Source organism: Ylistrum balloti, unplaced genomic scaffold (assembly GCF_031769215.1).
Source record: "Ylistrum balloti isolate Yb309-2 unplaced genomic scaffold, AGI_CSIRO_Ybal_v1 Utg369640, whole genome shotgun sequence".
Classification (NCBI taxonomy): domain Eukaryota; kingdom Metazoa; phylum Mollusca; class Bivalvia; order Pectinida; family Pectinidae; genus Ylistrum; species Ylistrum balloti.
This window is the reverse complement of record NW_026781901.1, coordinates 1,028,256-1,035,926: the sequence shown is the minus strand read 5'-3', so window position 1 is coordinate 1,035,926 and position 7,671 is coordinate 1,028,256. Positions and strand designations below refer to the sequence as shown.

Genomic DNA, 7,671 nt, shown 5'->3' with positions numbered 1-7,671 from the left:
TCATCAGAGGAAAATAGTTGTCTAATGTAGTTTTTAATAGCGAGATCACATTACGTGACTTAAAATCGACGTTCCGTCGCCGGTGATGTGTTAGTCTGACCTTCCTCACGTAAATAGACGGACTGGAATTTATAGTGAATCTATTCACCAAAGCTCTCTCTCAGGTCAGTGTACAAAAGGTCTCTGTTCAACGCGAATCACCCAAGTCACATGTGCATGGACGGCTTTTAGAGAGATCGGGGACTCTGACGGGAAACCGGGAACCTACATGGACACATGTTCCGGGATTACGGTGATCATGTCTGAAATCTAGCACAATCATTTTTCCCTTCCGATGGTACGGTAAGTGTGCATGCAGAATCGATAGTTATGTCCGCTTTGACCTTTTGGCAGAGTACATTACTAAAGGATTCTGACAAGCGAGGGATACAATTTCTGCGTTGTTGATCACCATTCATACGAATTTGTTCGGTGTCGTAAATATCACTAAGAACTGCTGGCAGTTTGAAACATATAGGCTTTTAAGAGTGTTGTGGCTTTATTTTCGGCATTAATCAAAGAAGACGAAGCCAAACCATATTTTAAAAACGCAGTTGAACAATTAAGTCACTTCATGAATTTGAAATCGATAAGGCAATGAACATATATCACTCAGAGCTGACAAATGTTAAAACGTAAAGGATGACATTGTGTCCAATAAATTGGAAAACTGGTTTAACAATTTTATTACAGCTTCGAATGGAAAATTAAACGGAACGAAATCGTTACATTGAGAGCCAACACACTCACACACACACACACACCCTCACACACCTGTCATGAAGAATGGAACAAAAAATAAAGTATGTGTTTTATACCTATATTGATTTAATATAAAATTGATGATAATTGGCCTATTGTTTCTAGTTTTTGGATATTACATAACCGAATTCAAAATCAGAGGTGTGTCCCAGAACAGCTACAGCTGAAACTCTCGTTTTGCATCCAGGACGAACCGTACTTTGGTGTGCATGTGGCGTGGGTGGGACACGTGCACGTAGGATGTATATCGTGGAGGGATCGTTTTCTATCCATCTAAAGCATTCCTTTCCTATAACTTTTCGGTATTTCACGTGCTAGTTTTGGCGGATTGAGTTGTTGATATGCCAGTGCAGATTATATAGTTGGCGAGACTTGCGATAGATCATTCAAACTTTTTAAACTCGGCGGTAATTGTTTAGGTCAGTCTCTAAAACCAATAGTAACTTTCCCTGTACGGTAAGCATGATTCAATTTTCCTATTGAGAATTTACATTTTCTAGACAGTAATGTTTCTACTTCCACAAACATCGGTGTTAACATGTTGCGTTTGACAGCTGACATATGAATGGAGACTACAAGGATATTTCATAGTCACATTCACCCTTTGCGCGATATCAATGGGTTCGATGCTTGTATCTACTACCTCGTTGCTAAAAACCGGACTCTAATTTTAGAACTCAACATTTGTTTGTTTCACTGATTAAGATTTACAAAACGGGTATCGTCAATCACTCCGTTTTATTTTCTTGTAACTTTTTGAAGGATTTCTATGTAAGTGTAAATCTGTCTTTTCCCCTATGTTTCGCAACCTGTTTCAGCCATTTTGACATTGAATGTTCCTCTCTATCTGTGTTTTCTTTGTCTCGACGAAGATTGGTTTGTCCAGTTAACTTCACAGTCAAAAAGTAATGATCGGATTCAATGCCACAAATCTTATCAATTTTACAGTTTGTCTGCAACATATGACAGGAAGACATGAAAGAAATATCACACGAGGTATTAATTTGTCATTTTAACACTTTATTAAGTTGAATCGCGTACATGTCGTAAAATGATATTTTTAGAAGAAAATTACAAGTAATTCGGCGTCTGGTAATGTGGACAGCGTCAGACTGATTGTTTTTTTTTAATCATTTTATGATGTTTCATGACGAATATCGACAATTTTACGTCATTCAGAAAATCTAAATCAAGAGATATGTATGTTTACTAAATCACATTTGTTTCAGTGATGTAATATGAACAGTTGTTGCACAACAGCATGCTGTCCGGAATTGACGTTTCGCTAGGTCGATAGCGTTTCTATTTTTATAATACCGTGAATATTTACCGGTATCCCTGCTGCTGTGTTACACTTTCGCGGCAAATGACTGTCATCCAAAACACTGAACGACAAATAGTCATTGAAATTTTGTGTCGAGATGTTCAGTTGTTGTGATTATGACAATGATTTGTTATTGTTGTTGTTGTTGTTGTTGTTGTTGTTGTTGTTGCACGGGAATTTCTTCGCAGGAGAATATCCTATTTCCATTTTTACATAAGATATCTAATTTTTATTTATTTTTTTTTTTTTTTTTTTGCAAAAATGAGACAGCAGCTGCATTTCATTAAAGTTAACAACAAAACAGTTGTGAATGAATTCTATTTCGCACACAGTGGTAAGTCAATATTCAAAGGAAGTCTAAAGTTTTCAAAAACTTTACCGTTTCCTACCATTGGCTATCTTTACTGGCAGTGATTGTAAAAGTGATAACGTGTTACAATGAAATATCATGAAAGAAATGTTATTGTAGTGAGTTACGGCAGAGGGCCCCTTGAATAGTTGATACTAAAAATCGTGTATTGAAAACATTTTACGATCAGAGATTGTTAGATAACGATAATCGGATGGTAAGTATGAAATAAGAATTAGACAAATCAGGGTAAGGGTACCTATGGGATAGTTATGATAAAAAAGTACTATACAAGGTGATTAAGAAATTTCATGAAATCCACATTCAGGAGCTGTTAGGCAGTATTCGTAACTCTACAAACATCAGATAGATGATTTTGTGATGTAATTTTACTTAAGAAAACATATTGACCATCGGTATAATGAAAAACACGAATAAGATTGTCGTCACGTAAACTTAATGTAGAAGCTGGAAGATCTACCAACACTGCCAAAGCAAATTGACTTTGTACCTTATGAGATATTTATGACACTAAAGACGAATTTCAGTTTATTTTAAAGTGTCCATTTCATTCATATTTGCGTATTAAATATTTGAAATGGTATTACTTGCGTAAACCTAGCGTATTTGATCTTATCCAGTTACTATGTGTCAATAGTGTCAAAGAAATAGGTAATTAGGGAAATTCTTACATGTAGCATTTAAACGACGTATATAAGCACTGTAAAATATCTCTCTTTACAATCTTTGTTAACGTTACCAATATTGTTGTTCAATCACTCTCCTGTGTAATAGGTTCTAAGTGCGAGAAATTACAAAAGTACTTATGTAGTTGGTTAAGTGTGCTAAGGTATCAGAGTGTGCATAGGCTAGGGTGTACGAATGAATAGATATCACTCGAACTTTATAATACTCCATGTACATTGTTGAATCTAATAAGTCATAAGGCTTCCGGAATAAAGAAATTGAATGGATGGCTCAGACGGTGTGGCGCGTGGTTCGATGCTCCCTAGACGTGGTGGTTTGTGTGTTTCAGGAAGTTGAGAAACAGTCTGAGCTGTCATGGTTGTGTCCTTCGACAAGAAATATCACCGTTCTTGCTCTGGGTGGCAAAAGACGGGCCTCACGTATGTTGTTCAGTGAGGTAGCCACCAACTCCTTCAAGGAGACCCTGACTCAAAATGACACTGGTCGTTAAACCCAACAAACAAACAAGCAAGCAAAGCAATCGCTGCATAGGTAGATATGTGTCACATTTCAAGACAACTTTGATCACAGATAAAATGAGAAATTAAAAACTTGAATTAAAATAATAATTACTCAGCATGGAAGAGATATCTGTGAAATAATTTTCTTTGATATTTACGTCAATATCATCTCTACACAACAATAAGGTTTCAATAAAAACCACACCTGTCGCATTATTTATTGCCTTGTTTTAATGATACCTTAACTAAAGGTGAATTTTGACAAAGGTTGATAGCATTGCATCCACAACCCCGCATACGGTAACAGCTGTTCAACAAGTTCCCGCGCAAGGTCTGGTGTTATCTAGCTTTACATAGATTATCTATTATTTTACAATTTATGCGAGCGGGGATTTTTCAATACAAAGTATTGACTACATGCATTATGATACTTAACCCGGAAAAAAATATGGCAGGCCAGCTTCTTAAACTGTACAATACTGTTGACTAAAAGATGTTTTATTCAGGCAAATGTATGCTCACGAAACTGTGGCTGCTAAGGTTGATATTTATCACTATATTTATTTAGCACAAGATATTCTCTAAAATCAAGTGTCCGCGAAATAGTGATATTTTTAAAAAGCTCGAAAGTTGAGCCCCCACCCCATCCCTAAAAAATAACCCCAATGATTTAACTGTACTATTATTGGGGATCAAATATTTATTGTCGTGCGATGAAACGATAAATCCGTGTGACGATTGTACATATTTCCATCACTTTCACTTATAAAGACATTTTTAGTGGAATGAAATCCAAGATGGCCACCATTTGGTATGTGAATAAAGTGTCCTTTAATGAGAAAATTTTGTACTTCTCTCGTGAATGTTCGTGTTATTTTTAAACAAAGATGTCTTTAAAATGCAGAGTCTCCCGTCAGCATCCTGATACGCTACCATAAAGGATCGAAGCCATTGTACGTGACATTTGGTGTAACTAGTTCTGGATATTTGAAATACACTGTACACACATTTAAAGTGCAACGCATCAATTTATCGCGTAGCAGCATGACGGTGAAATCGACAAGCTTTGATGTCTTTGATGATGTTCATAGCACATGTTAGGGAAACTGCTTCCTCTCACGGTATAAATTACTTTTATTTTTTAAAGTCGGGGATGAATAAGCATGCAACCCTGAAAAGTGTGAGACACTTTGATTTTATCAAGTCAAGTGTTGCTGCAGGGCGTATATATCTAGAGACAATTTTCCTGTTTAATTTGTCCGGTAATGCCACTGCATGTATATATATATATATATGATATCTGTCATTCACGACGTCTTTATTGTTGCTGTACAATTATAAGGAAATGTGATGTGGATAATGAATAGCTTATTTTCAGTTCAAATCTACAAAAGACATCAAAATATGTAGTTAACATTAATTAGCTATTTTTAATGGCATTAATGGTCGTTGTAAATGACAGGACATAGTTGTACAAGGAATCATATATTAATTGGGATATAACACGCAATAATGATGTTTGCTTTCAAAGATCTGACAGTATATATCACTAGTTTTCACGAGCATGGATACTATGACAAGATAATTTAATGATTCGTTAACGATATTATGAAAAAGGAACCAACAGTGACGTGGTATAGACCAGTCATTAATGTTGTAATTACTGGAAAATACCGCATTTGTTTGTATCACAGAAAATACCCAGACAGGATTCTGGAATGATTATGATACCGCTCGTATCGATCATGTGAAGAAAAGGAAGATACAGTGACTTGATGTGTATGAGTACTAGTAATCTGGTAAATTTCGTGAGTCAAAATTTAGGCTTTTTCTTTTTAAACGACCTAACTATATCTTAACGATGTAAAAGGGCATCTTCGTAACACGTGTCTCATTATTTCACGGACTAAATTTTCGCCCTCAATTTAATGTACCGCCGAATAGCGAAAATATAATTCCCATGAATGTATGATGCTACATAAATGTTCATGAGAACCTCGTTAGGTAGCACGGTATGCTCCTTAGTTCGTACTAAACCGACATTCATGTTCATAATACTTTGGAGATTGACATCGTGATCGCCAATTTGACAGTGTCAATATTTCTCTTCAATGGAAAGTCACAAATATTACGAACCGTGCCACATTCAAAATGACCGACATGGCGTCCATCTTGAAATCTTGCTGTCGTTCACTAATTAGTGGTTTATAGGATTCATAGATAATTGGTTCTAAGTGCAGTTATGGACTGTACCGCATTCAAGATGGCGCCATTGATGCCATCTTGAAAAAATCTGAGTCGGAAAGTGGAATTCATTCCCAGTTGTTGCTTCGATAGTAGGCAAACAACTCAAGTTTTATCTAACTTTTTTTTATCACAATTTTTAAACCCAGATTTCCAGACTGCAATGTCGAGTTGTTAAACAAATGTTCATGAATTTAAAGTCAACATTTCCATTTGACAAAAAATAATACATACATATAAACAACACATTTCAATACAAATTTAGAATTTTAAAAAGTACAGCAAAAAATAATGACATGATCAAATATATCGTACAGCTGTTTCGTCATTCTTGGAGCCGAAACCGACGATAAACCAAGAACGAGGAAAATCAGTATTGGTCAAAAACTGTCCAAAACCAGCTGGGACGATGACACTAACACCAAAATTCAACGACAAACAAAATCAAATAACGACAAAAAATATTGTGAAAAACTGGAAGTTTGACAACTGAGGATCACCCATTCAATCAGCATACCTTTTCCATATGTACTCCTTTTCTTTATAAACTCTCTCAAATTTCGTTTCACAAAATGCTACATTACTCATTTGTAATAGAAACTCTAGATATTATACAGATGTATTGTTATATATGTACATATGAATACTAGTTACCTACCTGTTTCGGTTACGCATCATTGACTACGTTACTATATATAAGCTTTTTCCCGGTGACTTGCAAATACACTGTCATTTAGCATTGACTAACGTGTGTCGGTTACAGTGTATTTCGTTAAGATTCCATGGATCACAGGGGTGGTGTACTCTGTAGGGTAATTAAATCTAAGAGGGGGTCGCAGCCATAGAAGAAAAAAACCATGTCGAATTACTTTGATGTAGTGTTGCTGTCGACTTTCAAATGGTATCCAGGCTTTCGACATGAACGTTCCGAAAACTTAGTCCGGTGATGAGTACGTCAAGAATGGGTTTGTTTACATCTCATTGTTTATTGTTTTGTTCCACGAGGATGAACACGTAATATCATATATGTTTATTTATTTATCATTTTTGTGATCCATGTTTGAGTTACCGCTAAAGACGACTGTGATTAAGTGGAATATACCTATCTCTTAGTCCGTGGTAAGAATATACTCCCCCGGTCAAGAGTTACTGCCCCTTTTGGCAAAATAATCCCTCATTTTGTGATTCATGGAAAACAGCATGATATCTGAAAAATGATAGAAATGATGCTATTTATTTAGCAGACAAATCATTTATACTTTAATTGAATATTGTTGTTGATTGATTTTCAAATATTCAAAATTCAAAGAATTAAAACATCTTTGATATAAATTTGTAGGAAATGATGAATTTGATAACTTGTAAGGAATGCTTATTGAAGAGGATAAAAACAAGAAATATTTTGTAAAACTGAAAATGGTGAAGTTACCTTAATTTTATTGAAGATATTTGAAAAGAAAATGCAATAATAGTCATTTAGCTGACCTGAGAGTTTGATTAAATAATAGATGATAATGATGTGATGAGTCTGTAGTTTGTTGCTGAATATTGAAGTTTTATTTCTGTAAATTCAGTTATGAATTGTTATAATTTTTATTTTGAAATAATAATAATTAAAAAAATGACAAATGAAACTTTTCCATTAAATTTCAAATTCATTGAGAAATATCACTTTTGGACTATCCCATTGTGAGATTGTGGGTAAGTTTGATAGTCTCCATTACTCGGAGTTAATAGAAGAGTTC

General features: G+C 35.0%; 1 protein-coding gene across 1 annotated transcript in view; it reads left to right on the top strand.

The window, feature by feature from the left end:
• Positions 1–275: 275 nt before the first annotated feature.
• LOC132554048 (soluble guanylate cyclase 89Db-like) overlaps positions 276–7,671 on the top strand; it is a 38,792-nt gene continuing 31,396 nt past the window's right edge. The window contains exon 1 of the mRNA XM_060218346.1: positions 276–342. The gene's annotated coding sequence lies outside the window, so the exon portion shown is untranslated. The remainder of the gene's footprint in view (positions 343–7,671) is intronic.